The sequence below is a fragment of the Eretmochelys imbricata genome, chromosome 3, assembly GCF_965152235.1.
Source record: "Eretmochelys imbricata isolate rEreImb1 chromosome 3, rEreImb1.hap1, whole genome shotgun sequence".
Taxonomy (NCBI): Eukaryota; Metazoa; Chordata; order Testudines; family Cheloniidae; genus Eretmochelys; species Eretmochelys imbricata.
In genome coordinates, this window is record NC_135574.1 from 116724359 (window position 1) to 116745108 (window position 20750).

The window sequence follows — 20750 nt, forward strand, 5'->3', positions numbered from 1 at the left end:
GGAAAGGAATGATGGGATGCAAGAGGAAAGGCTCAGGCTGGCTTCAAAGGAGCAGGCACTTACTTTGCAGTTTCTGGAACAGGAATGGCAGCAAGGAAGGACAGAACTCAGCAGAAAGAACTGTGTGTGCAGCTTATATCATTAATGACCACCAGAGTAGCAGAGTGGACAGTCAAGTTTTCCCAGAGTGCACCATGGTCAAAGGGCTAGAGCAGGCACATTTCAGAAGAGCGCCAGGAGGTATGCTATATGGCGGATTTGATTCGGGTCTGTGTGCTGCCGTGTGGATGCCAGAGGCCCAGGTTCGAGCCCAGATTAGAAAAAAGCTTAATGTAGGGTTAACAATCACTGTTGATGCTCAAGCCCTAGGTTCTCTAAACCAGGCTCAGATCACTTGAGTCCCACTAACCCTGGGCATACATTGCGGTGTAGACAGATCCTGAGAGACTTTTTGCTCTACAGGCAATGCTACAGGCAATTGCTGCACATTAGCTTACAAGGCGGTAACTGCCTGAATTTACAGCATAACTAGAGTGATACCTGATATCATCAAGACCAGGGGTTCTCAAACTGGGGGTTGGGACCCTTCAGGGGGTTGCGAGGTTATTACATGTGGGGTCATGAGCTGTCAGTCTCCACCTCAAGTCCCACTTTGCATCCAGCATTTATAATGGTGTTAAATATATAAAAAGGTGTTTTTTATTTATAAGGGGGGTTGAACTCAGAGTCTTGCTATGTGAAAGGGGTCACCAGTACAAAAGTTTGAGAACCACTGATCAAGAAAATCAGATGATGAAAACTTGAGTCTGCAAGACACTGAGTCTGATGAGCAGAGAAAGATTGCCAAAGCAAGTTTGGTAGAATGCTGCCGGCTGGGTTAATTGCTGGGGCTAATATAGTCTGACAACATGGGTAACTGGAGGAGATACAGTATGGTGCACTTCTCAAGGCTGTATGAAGACCATGACACATGGAGGAAGATTGCTGGCCAATAACTCCTGTGTGTTGTGTTTACTGTTCATTGTGATGTGACTCTGTGGTGCTTGCACTGTGAGAATGACGATGATTCACCATCTGAATCTATAGTGGGTGGTTTTCTTTTCTGATGAGTGTGTCTCCAAAACCACAGATAAAGCAAACTTGCACTTTCTGTATGAAAAGGTAAACTATGTTTCAAAGCCCTATTGTCAGTAAATGTTTACATGAATTTTTTATTGCCAAGTTCTTTTATAGAAATATCTGGCATTATTTTTTGTGCCTGTATGCCAGCAACTATGTAGTTTTCAATAAATGTCAAAACATGTTCAGAACAATCCTTTGGGGATAACAAATGACTGCTAGTTTGTGAACTTATTTTCTTTGTTATCAGAGCATAACATAATGCTTTCAAAAAGCTGCATGGCAGGCAGGTTCTAGTGAAGCGATTAGGAACACAACATAAAGTGCAGTACAGAATCATGTCTGATATATTAGTGATAAATCAGAAAAAAATGACAGGCTAAAGATTCATCTTTTACTGTTAGGGCCAAAAGTTAGAATTAATTCTAGCTTTATGTTTTAAATTAACTACATCTGAGGTCAAGTCACCATTCACATTATCTGCCATTCAGGTGCACTATATTAAATCCTTAACAACCAAAAATTTCAATTAAAGATTAAAATTAGCCCCATTAGTCAAGGCATTTACCCTATATTTTATAATTACTTAACAAACATTAATTAATCCTTGCAACCCCCCTGCAGGTTAGATAAGTATATTTATCCCTGTTCTACAGATTAGAAAAAAGACGAAGGTGGACTATGTTGTATGTAGTGTTGTTGTAGCCATGTTGGTCCCAGGATATTAGAGAGACAAGGAGGGTGAGGTAATATCTTTTATTCATCAAACTTCTGTTGGTGAGAGAGACAAGCTTTTAAGCTTACACGGAGCTTCTTCTGCAGGTCTGGGAAGTGTATCTGCCTGTCACAGCTAAATATGACGTGGAACAGATTGTTTAACATAAGTAGTTAATGCATATTTCAAGGGACAATTCAAGGGACAATTCACGGTAAACTGGCCTGTTAGCAACTCTCCAGTCATAGGGAGAAAAGGAGAGGGGAAAAAGGTGGAGGGGATGAGGTTAGTGGGTAATAGGTAGTTGTAAAAAGCCACCAGTACAGTGTCTTATTCAGTCATTGTTTTTTATTGTCTGGAAAAGATATGAATTTATGCTCCCAGGCTCGTCTTTTGAAGAGTTGTACAGGTAACATGTTTTCTCCTTTCCTTCCTACGTGTTAATGGGCCACTTAATCTTGAATGGTCCCTTGCAATATGTGTTAACTACTTATGTTAAACAATCAGTTCCACCTTGTATTTAGCAGTGACACTCTATGGGCTTGTCTTCACTACAGGGGTAAGTCGACCTAAGTTATGCTCTCCCGTCGACTTATCTTACTCTCACGCGGAGTAACGGGGTCGAAAGGAGAGTTCTCTGCCATTTATTTAGTGGGTCTTCACTAGACCCATTAAATTGACCCCTGCTATGTCGATTGCAGCAGCGTCAATCTCCCCGTAGTGAAGAGTAGCCCTGACTGAGTACACTTCCCAGACCTGAAGAAGCGTGCTTATTGAGCTACTGTGAGTATAAATAACAGTGTACCTTAGGGTTGCCAGGTGTCTGGTTTTTGACTGGAGCACGCAGTTGAAAAGGGGCCCTGGTGGCTCCGGTCATCACCTCTGACTGGGTCTTTAAAAGTCCAGTCGGCGGCACAGAGGGACTAAGGCAGGCTCCCTGCCTGCGTGGCTCTGAGCAGCTTCCAGAAGCAGCAGCATGCCCCCCCTCCAGCTCCTACATGTAAGGGCAACCACCCGGAGCCTGCACCCCTCATGCCCAGCCAGCGCCTTCACCCTCCCACGCCCCAACCCTCTGCCCCAGCCCTGATCCCCCTCCCACCCTCCGAACCCCTCAGTCCCAGTCCGGAGCACCCTCCTGCAACCCAAACTCCTCATCCCCAGCCCCACCCCAGAGCCCGCACCTCCAGTTGGAGCCCCCATGCCCCAACCCCCTGCCCTGATCCCCCTCCCACCCTCCAAACACCTCTGTCCCAGCCTCGAGCACCTCCTGCACCCCAAATCCTTCATCCCCAGCCGCACCCACAGCTGGAGCCCTCACCCCCACACACACCCGAACCCCCTGCCCTAGCCCAGTGAAAACAAGCAAGTGAGTGAAGGTGGGGAGAGGGAGTGACAGAGGGAGGGGGGATGGAGTGAGCGGGGGTGGGGCCTTGGAGAAGGGGGAGGTGTTGGGGAGGTGCAGGGCAGGCGGCGGGGCAAGGGTGTTCAGTTTTGTGCGAGTAGAAAGTTGTCAACCCTAGTGTAGCTGTGATAACACTGGCCGTGGAAGTGGAGGCATGGCTGAGCTGTGCTGACTACATATCCACGGGTTTCAGGTGTTTACATGTATGTGAACAGGGGACTCACACCCCTAACTTGAAAAGTAGGCATAACCTCAGTTGAGAGTCCTGGTTTCTTCTCAGTGGTCACTAAAGCTCAAATCATGTCACATTAATTTCTCATGTGAATGAGGTGTCTAAATTCACTTTACAAATCCCACCCCAAGTCTCTTGGCCCCCAATCCCCTGTTCTATCCACTGGAACATTTAGAAAATATTTGCTTCATAATGGCTTCTTAAAAGACGACTTATCATCTTGGTATTATCTCATATCACAATGAGTGCAGTGCCATGGGGGAGTCTTTTTAGCATTCTTTTCACCTTTCTTCTTGGAATCTCATCTCCGTAAAGATGCTTTTTGATATTGAAAGCTGTTAGTCTTCTGTTCTTCTCTGATGAAGCCATAGATAAGGCCATTCCCTAAGCAAGGATACCATTTTAAAAGATGCTGGAGAAACATAGAGTTCTTTGACAATGAAAGCTTTTTAGAAAGCATTTTAACATCATTTTATGCAGTAGAAAGTTTACAGGAAATATGAATGCATTTTTATTGAGTCTGGTTATATATGTATGCAAACTGGATTGACTGTTCAATTTAATAAGTACATACTATACATTTACATGATTTTTCCTTGCTTGCTGCAATAATATAAGGCATTAGAGGGCAAAATATCACAGACTTTTTTTTTCATCCCAGTTCTGCAGTTTCTCGATTATAACATTTAAAAACCAGTAGGAGAACATTTCAATCTCCCAGGACACTCAATAACAGACTTAAAAGTGGCAATTCTTCAACAAAAAAAACTTCAAAACCAGACTCCAATGACAAACTGCAGAACTGGAATTAATTTGCAAACTGGACACCATCAAATTAGGCCTGAATAAAGACTGGGAGTGGTCACTACAAAAACTAATTTCCCCATACTAATTTTCCCCTACTGTTACTCACACCTTCTTGTCAGCTGTTTGAAATGGGCCACCCTGATTACATTAGCCTCATTACCACTACAAAAGTAATTTTTCCTCCCTTGGTATTCTACTGTTAAGAATAGCCCACTTCCACTTTAATTGAATTATCTCGTTAGTACTGACCCCCCGCTTGGTAAGGCAACTTCCATCTTTTCATGTACTGTGTATTTATACCTGCCTACTGTATTTTCCACTCCATGCATCTGATGAAGTGGGTTTTAGCCCACGAAAGCTTATGCCCGAATAAATTTGTTAGTCTCTAAGCTGTCACAAGTACTCCTCATTGTTTTTGCTGATACAGACTAACACAGCTACCACTCTGAAACCTATCTTGTTTCTGAGTGCCAATAATGAACTTTAGGGAGTATAAACAGAAGGCAAAGCCGATACCACCTTATTCTGCACCTAGAAAGTAAACAGGCAGGGTGTTTGCATTTATGGAAATGGGATCTCAGCAAACCTTGGTTGAAATCATTAGTGCCTAGAAATTAAGTTATGATTTCGTTTTATATGTAACCTTTTGTTTCCAGTGTCCTTACTCAGTATCACTTGAATCTTTGGTAATAAACGTACCCTTGTTTCCATTATAAATTTATCTCAGCGCTGTGATTTTAAGCATTGAATCATACAAGTTGAATCATACAAGCTGATGTGTACACTATTCCTTTGGGGACAGCAGACCTGGTATTTCTGTAAGTATTCAGTGGAGAAGCACCTGGACACTACAGGGGAATGCTTCAATGGGAGTCGGGGACTGGGGTGATTGATTGTTAAACTCCAAGATTAAGTAAGGGCTGGCTTTGCCCAGAGGAGAGTGTTTGGGTAGCTAAAAGGCTTGTGGTGTCAGGGAGCTGACATCCAGTCAAGCACAAGCAAATCTTTCTTTTGTTGGTGGCAGTGGGGTAACAAGGTGACTCACAGTCCTGGGTACCCTGTGAACCATGACACTGATTTCTTGCTGAATTCCACATAGTATCAAAGACTCCTGGTATGAAGTAGCAATTTGCTATTGAGCCATCCCCTGTTATGTCCTTCAGCAAATGTACAATAGACTGTAGAAGTTAGAATTTATAAGAACAAATGCTGGGATCTGTTTAATGGCAGCATCTGGTTTACATAACATTCATTTGAAATTCATTTGTGATGGAAAGGAATACAATAATCTCTTTGTAGTCATATCAAACTCACACCCTCTTCTCCAGGGAACTGATAATCACTATATCTGCAGTTTGAATCTTGAAAGAGAACGTGCCTGGCTCATCTATGTGGTGCTTCCTCCAGGAAAGCAGAGTTTCATCATTATGCTTAAGATCACATGTTCTGCAGCTGTTTGTGAGTTCACTGAGGAGTGAACCTGTTACAGCACAGCGTCTGATTTATGTCATAGACACAACCTATTAACAGGACAGTTTAATGCCTTATAGTGATAGACTCAATGAGCTCAATCTATTCAATTTAACCAAGAGAAAGTGAAGTGTGACTTGATCACAAACAACTATTTGATAACGGGTTCTTTCGTCGAGGAGACAAAGGTACAAACACAATCCACTGGCTGGAAGTCGAAGCTAGAAAAATTCAAACTGGAAATAAGATGCAAAATTGTGAACCGTGAGGGTAACTAACCCTTGGAGCAATTTCCCAAGGGTCATGATGAACCGTCCATCAATGGCAATTTTAAAATCAAGACTGGATATTTTTCAAAAAGATACGCTCCAGTTCAAACAGGAATTAATTCAGGGAAGTTCTATGACCTGTGTTATACAGGAGGTCAGATTAGATGAGCATAGTGGTCTCTTCTGGTTTTATAATCTATGAATCTATAATCCCATACACACACACACATCTTTCAGAGACAAGTCATTAGTCAAATTAAAATATCAAAAGGATTAGCATACAGTGCCTGTGTAATGAAGTGGCTTTTGGTGGGAAACTACTGAGAGTATCAATTCAGGACAAATTTCATAGAGCAGCGCAGTCACAGACCAAGGCTGGGGTTCCTTCACCACTAAGGCACATAAAACCAGCCAAACAGAGAGGACTTCGGTTTCACCCCACTGGCTAACCAGAATTCATACAAGCAATTGCCTCAGACACTCCAGTTTCCCAGTATCACCACCAGTGTCACTCCTTGTGGGGATGAATGGTTATGAAAACCAATACCCCAGTAAAAGAAAAATGGTTCTCCAGATCCCAAAGGACCTAGCCCCAGACCCAGGGCAATACACAAGTCAGATCTTACCCACAAATCATGCTGTTGCCAATCCTTTAGAATCTATAATCTAAAGGTTTATTCATAAAAAGAAAGAAATATAGATGAGAGCTAAAATTGGTCAAAGTAATCAATTACGTACAGCAATGGCAAAGTTATTGGTTCAGGCTTATAGCAGTGATGGAATAAACTGCAGGCTCAAATCAAGTTTCTGGAGTAAATCCACAGCTTGGATGGGTCATTCAGTCCTTTGTTCAGAGCTTCAGTTTGTAGCAAGGTTCATCCAGAAGTAAGAAGCAGGATTGAAGACAAAATGGAGAAGATGCAGCTGCCCTTTATAGTCTCTTGCCTTGTGGCCTGTGCTTCCTTTGTTTCAAACACATGCTACCCAGCACAAGGCTTGGAAGCTGTCATAAATATAAAGGGAAGGGTAAACCCCTTTGAAATCCCTCCTGGCCAGGGGAAAGCTCCTCTCACCTGTAAAGGGTTAAGAAGCTAAAGGTAACCTCGCTGGCACCTGACCAAAATGACCAATGAGGGGACAAGATACTTTCAAAAGCTGGGAGGAGGGAGAGAAACAAAGGGTCTGTGTCTGTCTGTATGCTGTGCTTGGCCAGGGATAGACCAGGAATGGAGTCTTAGAACTTTTAGTAAGTAATCTAGCTAGGTATGTGTTAGATTATGATTGCTTTAAATGGCTGAGAAAAGAATTGTGCTGAATAGAATAACTATTTCTGTCTGTGTATCTTTTTTGTAACTTAAGGTTTTGCCTAGAGGGGTTCTCTATGTTTTTGAATCTAATTACCCTGTAAGATATCTACCATCCTGATTTTACAGGGGGGATTTCTTCATTTCTATTTACTTCTATTTTCTATTAAAAGTCTTCTTGTAAAAAACTGAATGTTTTTTCATTGTTCTCAGATCCAAGGGTTTGGGTCTGTGGTCACCTATGCAAATTGGTGAGGCTTTTTATCCAACATTTCCCAGGAAAGGGGGGGGTGCAAGTGTTGGGAGGATTGTTCATTGTTCTTAAGATCCAAGGGTCTGGGTCTGTAGTCACCTAGGCAAATTGGTGAGGCTTTTTACCAAACCTTGTCCAGGAAGTGGGGTGCAGGGTTTTGGGAAGTATTTTGGGGGGAAAGACGCGTCCAAACAGCTCTTCCCCAGTAACCAGTATTAGTTTGGTGGTGGTAGCGGCCATTCCAAGGACCACGGGTGGAATACTTTGTACCTTGGGGAAGTTTTGACCTAAGCTGGTAAAGATAAGCTTAGGAGGTTTTTCATGCAGGTCCCCACATCTGTACCCTAGAGTTCAGAGTGGGGAGGAACTTTGACATGGTGGCATAGTGGTGGGATTAACCTGAAATCATTTTGAGATCCAGTTGAGATTTTTTGAACTAGAAATACAGATTTTAAAAAGGAATTTTTTTTTTTCCTTTGGAAAGCAGTTGAAACTGAAAGCAGATTGTTTTTCTCTGCTTTGTGGCCAAGCAGAGACAAAAGGGGATTATCTTGTGAATTGCAGGTTTTCTTTGCCTGGAGGCAGGGTACTTAACTCCTGCAGGGAAATTCACAGTCTTCCAACCCAGAGGTGTTTTTTTTTTTTTTTTTTCCTTCCTAAAAGTAAATAGGGGGTGTGTGCTCTACCCATTTGCCTGGAGACAAAAGTGGCAGGGGTTTTTTTTTTTTGGATTTTGATTTTTTTGTTTTACAAGGAGCACAGGTTTGAAAGGGAATTTTTTTTTTCTTTGGGCTGGGTAAGCAGGTTTCCAAGTAGCTGGAGGTTTTTTGCTTTAAGTTGGGCCCAGAGCAGAGACAAGGGAATTGTCTTTTTCTGTAGGCTGACAATCACTATCAGAGAATAGGTATTCTATTCCAGCACAGCAAAATTTTACAGCCAAGTTTTGTTTGTTTATTTCTAAACCTCGGGTGTAAAGTTAGTTAAAAACAGAGAGGTTAGAATGACCAAATCCTCAGCTCGACTACAGCTGGAATTAGCCAAATTTCAGGCTGAGGAAAGACAAAGGGAACATGAAAGACAGATAGAACTCATGCGGCTGAAGAAGGAACAAGAAAGGGAGGCAGCGAGAGAAGCAGAACAACACCAAGCGGCTGCTCACAGGAGAGCTATGGAAGCGAGGGACAAAGAACTGGAGGAGAAGGAAAAAGAGAGGAAGTATGTGGAGGAGATGGAGAAGATAAAGGCTCAGCAGAATATCCCAACAAACCCTAGTAATCCTTCTCCAAGTACCACTTCCCATCCCAGAAAGTTCCCCACCTACAAGGCAGGCGATGATACTGAGGCCTTCCTAGAAAACTTCGAAAGGGCCTGCCTTGGGTACAACATCTCTACTGACCAATACATGGTAGAGCTGAGGCAGCAGCTCAGTGGACCCTTAGCTGAGGTGGCAGCTGAAATGCTTAAAGAACACATGAACAAGTATGAACTGTTTAAATCCAAGGCGAGAGTCAGAATGGGGATAACACCCGAGCAGTCTCGTCGGAGGTTCAGAGCCCTAAGGTGGAAACCAGACATGTCATTTACCCGACATGCCTACCACATTGTGAAACATTGGGATGCCTGGATATCAGGAGCAAGTGTTGAATCTCCAGTAAATTTGCCCTTCCTAATGCAAATGGAACAATTCTTAGAGGGTGTTCCTGAGGAAATAGAAAGATACATCCTAGATGGGAAACCCAAAACTGTAATCGAGGCAGGAGAGATTGGAGCCAGATGGGTGGAGGTGGCAGAGAAGAAGAAAACCGGTCGCAGTTGGAGCGGAGACCAGAAGGGACCACCCCAGACCACACCCTATTACCGGGGGCCGCCCAAGGCCCCACCTACCTCCCAAAGAACCCTCCAGACCCCTTATCGTCCTGCCACCCCGTTCTCCAGCAACCCTCCTCGCCCCAGTGACCCGTCAGCTGGACGATGTTTTAAATGTAACGAGCTGGGGCATGTAAAGGCCAACTGCCCCAAGAACCCCAACAGATTACAGTTCATTGCACCGGAATCACACCAGAGGTCCACAGGCCCAGATACCTCCCAGATACCCTTGGAGCGGAGGGAAACTGTGAGTGTGGGCGGGAAGAAGGTCACCGCGTGGAGGGACACCGGAGCACAAGTGTCAGCTATCCATGCTTCCTTAGTGGACCCCAATTTAATCAACCCAGAGATCCAAGTGACGATTCAACCCTTCAAGTCCAACTCTTTCAATTTGCCTACAGCCAAGTTGCCTGTCCAGTACAAGGGCTGGTCAGGAATGTGGACTTTTGCAGTCTATGATGATTATCCCATCCCCATGCTGTTGGGGGAAGACTTGGCCAATCATGTGAAGCAGGCCAAGAGGGTGGGAATGGTCACCCGCAGCCAGGCTAAACAAGCCGTGAGGCCTAGCTCTGTTCCGGAAACTTCTATCAGGACCGAGTCAGAGGTGATGGACCCGGACCCCAGGCCAATGTCTGCAACAGCAGTAGTGGATCCAGTCCCAGAGACCCAGACGAAACCAGTCCCAGAACCGGAACCAGCCGAACAACCAACACCAGACCCCGTGCCAGCACTGAATCCAGTACTTGCAACCTCAACACCAGAGGGCCCCACCGAACCTGAACTGGCAGCAGCCGATAACCCTACACAAGAGGCTCAGCCGGAGCCTGAATCCCAACCTAGTGCACCAGCGGAGAGCGGTTCACAGTTAACAGAAACAGCTCCATCCCCTATATCGCTTCCAGAGGGACCAAGCCTAGGTCCACAATCCAATGAGGAACTGATGTCCCCAGCATCAAGGGAACAGTTCCAGACCGAACAGGAAGCAGATGAAAGCCTCCAGAGAGCTTGGACGGCGGCACGGAGCAACCCTCCGCCTCTCAGCTCTTCTAATCGATCCAGGTTTGTTGTAGAAAGAGGACTTTTATACAAGGAAACTCTTTCTGGTGGACACCAGGAAGACTGGCATCCTCAGAGACAGTTGGTAGTTCCAACTAAATACCGGGCCAAGCTCTTGAGCTTAGCCCACGATCACCCTAGTGGCCATGCTGGGGTGAACAGGACCAAAGACCGTTTGGGGGGGTCATTCCACTGGGAGGGAATGGGCAAGGATGTTTCTACCTATGTCCGGTCTTGTGAAGTATGCCAAAGAGTGGGAAAACCCCAAGACCAGGTCAAAGCCCCTCTACAACCACTCCCCATCATTGAAGTTCCATTTCAGCGAGTAGCTGTGGATATTCTGGGTCCTTTTCCGAAAAAGACAGCCAGAGGAAAGCAGTACATACTGACTTTCATGGATTTTGCCACCCGATGGCCGGAAGCAGTAGCTCTAAGCAACACCAGGGCTAAAAGTGTATGCCAGGCACTAGCAGACATTTTTGCCAGGGTAGGTTGGCCCTCCGACATCCTCACAGATGCAGGGACTAATTTCCTGGCAGGAACTATGAAAAACCTTTGGGAAGCTCATGGGGTAAATCACTTGGTTGCCACTCCTTACCACCATCAAACAAATGGCATGGTGGAGAAGTTTAATGGAACTTTGGGGGCCATGATACGTAAATTCGTAAATGAGCACTCCAATGATTGGGACCTAGTGTTGCAGCAGTTACTCTTTGCCTACAGAGCTGTACCACATCCCAGTTTAGGGTTTTCCCCATTTGAACTTGTATATGGCCGTGAGGTTAAGGGGCCATTGCAGTTGGTGAAGCAGCAATGGGAGGGATTTACACCTTCTCCAGGAACTAACATTCTGGACTTTGTAACCAACCTACAAAACACCCTCCGAACCTCTTTAGCCCTTGCTAAAGAAAACTTACAGGATGCTCAAAAAGAGCAAAAAGCTGGTATGATAAACATGCCAGAGAGCGTTCCTTCAAAGTAGGAGACCAGGTCATGGTCTTAAGGGCGCTCCAGGCCCATAAAATGGAAGCATCGTGGGAAGGGCCATTCACGGTCCAGGAGCGCCTGGGAGCTGTTAATTATCTCATAGCATCCCCCACCTCCAACCGAAAGCCTAAGGTGTACCATATTAATTCTCTAAAGCCCTTTTATTCCAGAGAATTAAAGGTTTGTCAGTTTACAGCCCAGGGAGAAGATGATGCTGAGTGGCCTGAAGGTGTCTACTACGAAGGGAAATGTGCTGGTGGTGTGGAAGAGGTGAACCTCTCCATGACCCTTGGGCGTATGCAGCGACAGCAGATCCAGGAGCTGTGCACTAGCTACGCGCCAACGTTCTCAGCCACCCCAGGACTGACTGAACGGGCATACCACTCCATTGACACAGGTAATGCTCACCCAATTAGGGTCCAACCTTACCGGGTGTCTCCTCAAGCTAAAACTGCTATAGAACGGGAGATCCAGGATATGTTACAGATGGGTGTAATCCGCCCCTCTGAAAGTGCATGGGCATCTCCAGTGGTTCTAGTTCCCAAACCAGATGGGGAAATACGTTTTTGCGTGGACTACCGTAAGCTAAATGCTGTAACTCGCCCAGACAACTATCCAATGCCACGCACAGATGAACTGTTAGAGAAACTGGGACGGGCCCAGTTCATCTCTACCTTGGACTTAACAAAGGGGTACTGGCAGGTACCGCTAGATGAATCTGCCAAGGAAAGGTCAGCCTTCATCACACATCTCGGGCTGTATGAATTTAATGTACTCCCTTTCGGGCTGCGAAATGCACCCGCCACTTTCCAAAGACTTGTAGATGGTCTCCTAGCGGGATTAGGAGAATATGCAGTCGCCTACCTTGACGATGTGGCCATATTTTCGGATTCCTGGGCAGACCACCTGGAACATCTACAAAAAGTCCTTGAGCGCATAAGGGAGGCAGGACTAACTGTTAAGGCTAAGAAGTGTCAAATAGGCCTAAACAGAGTGACTTACCTTGGACACCAGGTGGGTCAAGGAACTATCAGCCCCCTACAGGCCAAAGTGGATGCTATCCAAAAGTGGCCTGTCCCAAAGTCAAAGAAACAGGTTCAATCCTTCTTAGGCTTGGCCGGTTATTACAGACGATTTGTACCGCACTACAGCCAAATCGCTGCCCCACTGACAGACCTAATCAAAAAGAAACAGCCAAATGCTGTTCAGTGGACCGGAAAGTGTCAGAAGGCCTTTAACAAGCTTAAAGCGACACTCATGTCTGACCCTGTACTAAGGGCCCCAGACTTTGACAAACCGTTCCTAGTAACCACAGATGCATCCGAGCGTGGTGTGGGAGCAGTTTTAATGCAGAAAGGATCTGATCAAGAATTCCACCCTGTAGTGTTTCTCAGCAAAAAACTGTCTGAGAGGGAAAGCAACTGGTCAGTCACTGAAAAAGAATGTTATGCCATTGTCTACGCTCCGGAAAAGCTACGCCCATATGTTTGGGGACGGCGTTTCCACCTGCAAACCGACCATGCTGCACTGAAGTGGCTTCACACCGTCAAGGAAACTAACAAAAAACTTCTTCGGTGGAGTTTAGCTCTCCAAGATTTTGATTTCGACATCCAACACATCTCAGGAGCTTCTAACAAAGTGGCTGATGCACTCTCCCGTGAAAGTTTCCCAGAGTCAACTGGTTAAAATCGTCCTTGAGATGTGGAAAATATTGTTAGTCTTTATGTACTTGGTAGTATATTTAGAGATGCATGTGTCTTATTAACTCTGTTTTTCCTAGAGCTCCAGGAAGAAATCCCAGCCAGTGTTTCACCCTAGCTGAGATTTGGGGGGCGTGTCATAAATATAAAGGGAAGGGTAAACCCCTTTGAAATCCCTCCTGGCCAGGGGAAAGCTCCTCTCACCTGTAAAGGGTTAAGAAGCTAAAGGTAACCTCGCTGGCACCTGACCAAAATGACCAATGAGGGGACAAGATACTTTCAAAAGCTGGGAGGAGGGAGAGAAACAAAGGGTCTGTGTCTGTCTGTATGCTGTGCTTGGCCAGGGATAGACCAGGAATGGAGTCTTAGAACTTTTAGTAAGTAATCTAGCTAGGTATGTGTTAGATTATGATTGCTTTAAATGGCTGAGAAAAGAATTGTGCTGAATAGAATAACTATTTCTGTCTGTGTATCTTTTTTGTAACTTAAGGTTTTGCCTAGAGGGGTTCTCTATGTTTTTGAATCTAATTACCCTGTAAGATATCTACCATCCTGATTTTACAGGGGGGATTTCTTCATTTCTATTTACTTCTATTTTCTATTAAAAGTCTTCTTGTAAAAAACTGAATGTTTTTTCATTGTTCTCAGATCCAAGGGTTTGGGTCTGTGGTCACCTATGCAAATTGGTGAGGCTTTTTATCCAACATTTCCCAGGAAAGGGGGGGGTGCAAGTGTTGGGAGGATTGTTCATTGTTCTTAAGATCCAAGGGTCTGGGTCTGTAGTCACCTAGGCAAATTGGTGAGGCTTTTTACCAAACCTTGTCCAGGAAGTGGGGTGCAGGGTTTTGGGAAGTATTTTGGGGGGAAAGACGCGTCCAAACAGCTCTTCCCCAGTAACCAGTATTAGTTTGGTGGTGGTAGCGGCCATTCCAAGGACCACGGGTGGAATACTTTGTACCTTGGGGAAGTTTTGACCTAAGCTGGTAAAGATAAGCTTAGGAGGTTTTTCATGCAGGTCCCCACATCTGTACCCTAGAGTTCAGAGTGGGGAGGAACCTTGACAGAAGCCTTAGAGTTCTCTCCATAGGCATGTCCCTTCATGCCTTGCTGACTCATAAGGTGTATCTGTCTATTCTCAATGGGTCAGTTGTATAGCTGATGGTCCTTAATGGGCCATCAAGCAGGCTAGGCAGTGCTGATGCCAAACTGGTGGTGTCACCCAGAAGCATAGCACAAGTTTGAAATACAGACATACATACATATCTATAACTCATAATACATAACTCATAATACAAAAGCAATACAAACATATAAACAAGATTATCGTATCTGGCAAATTATAACATTTTCATTGACACCTTACTTGACCTCCTTTGTATCAGATTTGGTGCAACAATAGGACCTTGATTGTAATAATGATCTATACGGTCACAGTTCATGTCAATAACGTCACAGCCTGCACCTACATGCCTTGCCTATGTATTATATCACACGGATGCTGCATTGCCTCCAGTACAGCTGTGCAGCTGGTAGCAATAATGGGACCCCTTACACATAGACCACTGGAGCTAACCAGCGTTTTTACCACAGTGTCATCCAAAGCTACTCTAACTTGAAGAGTAGTCAGTTTCCCACAAAAGACTAGTGTAGACATAGCCAGAACTTTTCTAATGTGTGTGCTTATTATATCTCTTTTCCAGTTTCTAATGCTTCTACATTGTACTCACCAAGCCATTTCTTGTACACAGTCCTTTTCTGAGCCTTCAGGTTGTTGTGCTCCCCTGTTGAATAGCTGTAAAATAGCATGTTAAGAATGTATGTGAATATTTCAAGTACTGTAATCTTGCTGTTTATCTCACGGTATCGATAATGAGCAGGCATTAAGATCTGATTTTCTCTAGACTCATTGATTTGTCCCATCTGAAATAAAACTAAGCTATTTTTCTGACCTTGTAGATGGTTAAAAATCATTATGTCTACTTTATTAGAGAATTGTTTCAGCATGAATTTCTCCTGAGGCATAGAGGGCATCCTCCTGTGGGGGAAAAGAATCCATCTCAGACATGTACAGAAAAGGGCTTTGACATTTTAGTCACCCTTCTCTTCCAATATAATATGTTGCCTCCCAAATTGTAAACTAATAATTACGTTTCTGAGTAATGGAGGGATTGCTGGGCACAGTCTGACATTGATTTGTCATAGGGATTTTTCAACCTGGTTTTTGCTTCCCATCAAGTAACAGAATGTTCCCTGTAGCATTTCTTTTGATTTACTGTGTCTCTTATGATGCCCTTTGCTACTGGATCAGTCTCCATCAGTACCAATACCTCTGCTCTGCTTTTGAAAAAGCATCAATTTATGGAGTCAAATTCTGATGTCAGTTCAACCCATTGGGATTGCATTGGTGTACCAGAGAGCTGTGTTTGCGCCCCTGAATATTAAGCAGTCTCCTAACAATTAAACAAAATGCTAATTAAGGAAAATAAATAGGAATATACTTAACACATCAGTTGACTGAAATGCAATCCTTAAATAAAGATGTGAAATTTGGCAATATGGAAGTTCCTGCAAACTAGTAGGGATTAACATACGACAGTGGTAAAAAAAAATCACAGCTTCACCATCTCCTAGCACTGGGCCAGGAACTTTATTAGAATAAGGAAAACAGTCCAAAAAGCCCCTTTCATCCCTAGACCTATTCTGTCTCTTTCTCTTTCTGCTTCCTCCCAGGCTTCCTGCTCCAGATTTAAAGAAACCGTACACTTATCCTCACAGGAATACACAAAATGGTTCTGATAAGATATACAGAAAAATAAGAGAATGGAAAGAGCAAAAGAAAACTTAGGTAAAATACAAGGAAAAATTATTAACATTGAGGTCAATGAGACTATAAAATATTGACTTCTTCCAAATGAAGTTTTGGAAGCCCTGTTGCTTGAATCACTTAAAACTAGATTTGAAAACGTATGGCAGGATATTGTTCTGTACTGGCAGAGGGATAGAAATGAGAATCCAGTACAGCGGTGTCCAACCTTTGTGGCATCCAGAGCTGCATAGCCAATTGCCAATTTATCAAGAGCCTAGGGACGCTGCTAATTTGCATTTACATGATTTTAGTAGGACTTTAATCTGAGATGAATGCAAACAGTTATTGTTTGTTCGTCAAGCAGGGTGATTTTTATACTGCTTTACAAAACAAATGGAGAAAATAAATGTGTGCCAAGGGTTGTCAGTAGAGGTATCAGTGGGCAAATGGGTGTCAAAGCAGCCAGGCCACTTTGCTGATGTTCAGCCTTCCCTTTGAGATGGCTCCAGACGGTGTGACATGCAGGTCTGCATCTATTAGTCCATCTCAGTGCTTTGATTTTGTTCAGATTCATAATGGAAAAGGAGGTTACATAACTAGCTGCCCCCTTACATAAGCCCAGATTTCTGTCATCTGGGAGGCACTGATAGAAATTCAATAAGTTTCCTTCAGAAAATGTGCATCAGAATAGACTGGAGAGCTGTAGTTAATCAATTCTAGCTCAATTTTGGCTTCCGCTTAAGTGGGCTCAGCTGAAACAAAAACATGAACAACCTGACTTCAATGGGGTTGCATTGATGAAACTGAGAGCAGAATTTGGTTTGTTTTCCTCAACAGCTTTGCATTCAAAAGAGGCCAATAATAATAAGGGGAAAATCAATTGGACTTTGTCACATTTAATCTAAATAAAAATATTGGCCTGTGTTCTAACTGTGTGGGGTTTGAGAGAATTTAACACTCAAAGTTCGGAAAGCTTTGCGGTCGAAACAAGCCCGTGTGAAAATAAATCAACTGGATTTTTTTTTCAGATTTAACCTAAATTAACATTGTCCTTAATGTTATGATTTTATGAGTGATAAAATAATCAGTAAGCTAAACAGCAATATTTTTATTTAGAGTTTTGCAAATCAAAAAGTGATATTTTCTCATTTTATAACAAAATCACTTTGGACGTGGTTTTTCATTTGGGAGTTTGCGGGTTTTGACAATCAGGGTCCAGACACCCCAAGAGGAGAACAGGGGGTTTGAACCCCAAGGAATAAGCCATTGAATCAATTGGTTGTATACCCTGTTATTGTGTGTGAATATAGGTCAAGTAAGATCTTTTATGAAAGCTTGTGGTGTTCTGTACTTGATGGTCATTAGCAGATATATATACAAGTTACGGTTATGAATATAGGCATGTATATATTTGTAGAACATTGTAACTGTAGGTAGCATACAAACACAGCAGCACCTCACAGCAGTGTGGAGAAGCCCTGAAGGGGTTCTCTCAAGCTAATTGTTTACATGAAACTAACTCCAAACACTTAGTTGTACAACCCCGGGAAAGGCCATGGTGGACAACTAGTGGTAACGGAAAGACATTGAAACTGAAAAGAAAACCCTTATCTTGAAAAACTAAAGAAGGAGGGAGTTCCCCACCCACACCCCTAACTATGAATTACCATAGTGTGAGAAAGGGGGAAAAAACACCTGCAAACCTTGTTAAAAGGGAAGAGGGCTTGAATTGAAGGTCATCCAGAAATTGAGGGCCAGCCCAGCATCTGAGCAGGGAGCTGTCCGTGAAACACTGGAACCCTGCTAGGACAGAAAGCCTGCGAGGAAACTGTTCTGAGACAATAGCTAACTTGTATTAGAAAAGGGAATTTAGCTAACACCGAAGTGTAAAACCTGAGGCGGTGTCTTTATGTCTTATTTTCCGGGTCACTTGTATGGGTTTGCTCTTCCTTGCTATTACATCTTTGAAACTAGGCTCTCACCTTGTTGTGTATTTTTACCCTAAGCAGGTAACCTGTGTGGAGAGTGTGCGCCAACGTGAACTGATCATTGGAGGCAGGTTTCACTGCTTTGAGGGTGACAAACCAGAGAGGAAAAGTCTGAGAGTCTCGTAGTTAAGAACTCGGAAAGATGGATTTGGTGGGCCTCAGGGCTGGAGGAGGTCGTTGAGGTCATCCTGCATGGAGTAACTAGGCTCCTGGAACCCAGGGTTGAGATCTTTATGCTTGTAGGCTGGCTGCTGGTGCCAGAGCTGTGTGCCATAGCAGCACAGCACTCAGACACCCAAGGTCACAGGCAGGCAGGGACAGAACCCCTTACTGGTCTGGGTGATCTCAAAATGCCACAGGGCTTTTTGACAAAAAATTCTGTAAAAATGTTTTTTTTCTATTTAGTTAAAAAGCCATGCTCTGCAAACATAAATAAATAAGTAAGTTTTGATGCAAAAATGTTACTAATTCTGGCACCAGCATAAAGACACAAGGGAGATGGTTTGCATCTACCTTACTCATAGGGTATTGCAGCTCTAGTACAAGTGAGGGAAGTCGTCAGGCTTCAAAGGCTCCTAAGGCAAAGAAAACCCTGCAGGTGGCCCATGCCAGCCGACTTGAGCTCGTGGGGCTCGGGCTGTGGGGCTAGTTCATTGCTGTTTTGACTTCTGGGCTCTGGCTGGAGCCTGAGCTCTGGGGCCCTCCCACATTGTAGGTCCTAGAGCCCAGGCACCAGCCTGAGCCAAGAAGTTTAAATAGCCATGGAACAGCCCCACAGCCCAAGCCCAAGTTGTCTGGAATGGGCCAGTCAGGGGTTTTTCTTTTCTGTCTAGACATACCCTAAGGGGCTTTGCAGGAGTGCAGAAGCACTGGGGTAGAAGAATGCCATGAATCCTGCCCCTTCCCACACATACCCTGGCATAGGAGCCACCTGCACCAAGAGGATTCCATTAGGGTCCCATGCACCTGCCCTGTAGCCTCTTTACTCCAGCCTCGCCTCCATAAAGGGACTGTAGCACCATGATGAGTAGGGTCCAGTGGAGTTATATCAGGAATTTATTTGGCCCATTGAATTTACACAGGCGTAAGTGAGAGCAGAATTTGGCCTTTATTACTGAACGTGGTATAATCAAAAAGGACAAAAGACACGTTACAAACGCACTGATGATAATCCCCTCACCTTGCCTATTCGATAGGATTCATTCGGGAACTGACCGCAGGAGCAGGCAGATGTGAAGTGTATGAATTTCCTGCAGCTCATTTGCTTTTACAAGCTAAGAAGCTCATTAAAAGGGGAGGGAAACACAAAGAGAACATTAAACACCTGCATTCTAGTGATAAGACATAACGATAATGGCAGGTGCAGTGTACAGTCAAACACAGGTAGAAGCTTTCACTGAGCTTCAAAACTAAACTGGATTCAGCACTGGAGACTACCCTGTGCTGGTAGGCGAATGGATAAAGTGGCCTAATATGGCAATAAACTACTTTGGTCGGATGGGTATTAGTGGCTATTGGTGTGTGCTTCCAGTGCATTACACTGAGTGCACTCAAGCCAACAGGCAGCCCAATAGTCAGGTAAAGCACACTCCAGAGAGTCTCATTGCTGTTAAAGTAAAGATCACGAGCAGCAGGGAGACTGTGTCTCAGGCAGGCACAATCTCTCCTGAGACTACTGCATGCATACACAAAGAGGCAGGGATGTAAAATCTGCTTTTCATTAAGGTGGGACAGTTGCTCCCCCAATACACCAGCCCCATTTCCCAGGTTCTAGAGTATGAGATTGGTGTCATGCTGTCTGGAGTGGCTCATGACTTTGAATGGCTACCTCAGAGCAGACGCCCCAAGCTGGTGGTTCTATAATTAGATTTTACCAAGCCAGTGACAAATGTGAACTCCTGGATCACTCTAACAGTCTCACCATGGAGATATAAACAGTCCCCTTAGACTGTCTAGTCTATCTTGCCATGCAGGCAAATTGGACTGAGTGATAAATGGTCACTTAAACCAAAAATCACACAATATTCAGATTTCTTCCAGCCCCAAAAGACCAGTCACTAACCCCAGATCAATTGGTACCCTAGATCTCACAAAGACAACGCTTGTAGCTAATCCTGTAATAAATTATCTAAAAGTTTATTAACTAGGGAAAAATGAGAATTATGTACAGGTTAAAGCAAGAAAACATACACACAAATGACTAAGAGTGACAGAATTGCAGTGACCTGTCAATTCAGTGTCTTTCAGGGTTGTAACCCCTGGGGAATCTCTGGAACCTCTGGAATCTCAGTTTGGTGCCTCTGACCCTGTGAGATTTCAAATAGCAAAGAGATGGACAATTTTCCTGTGTCTTTGTTTTATTTCCTTCATTCAGCCTCCTAGGCTTGGTCTACACTAGAGAGTAAGACAGCTTATGTTGACCTAATTATGTCAGTGTCTACACTACAGCCTTGCTCCTGCCGAGGCAAGTGCCCTACTACACTGACATAATAACTCCACCTCCACGAGAGGCGTAGGGCTTATGTCAGTATAGTTAGGGCAATGCAGTGTTCGCGTAGACACTGCATTACTTACATCAGCCATTGGCTGTCATTCTTGTCGATTTCATGGCTCTATACCGGAGCCATTAAATTGACGATGGTGGGGGGCTTCAACTACAGCCCAGCTGCCCCCTGGGCTCCTCACTCCCAGCCGGGCTGAGCCCTGCCTGCTCCCAGCTGAGCTGCACCTGCCTGGCTTCCTGCTCCCAGCCAGGCTGCCGCCTGGGCTCCTC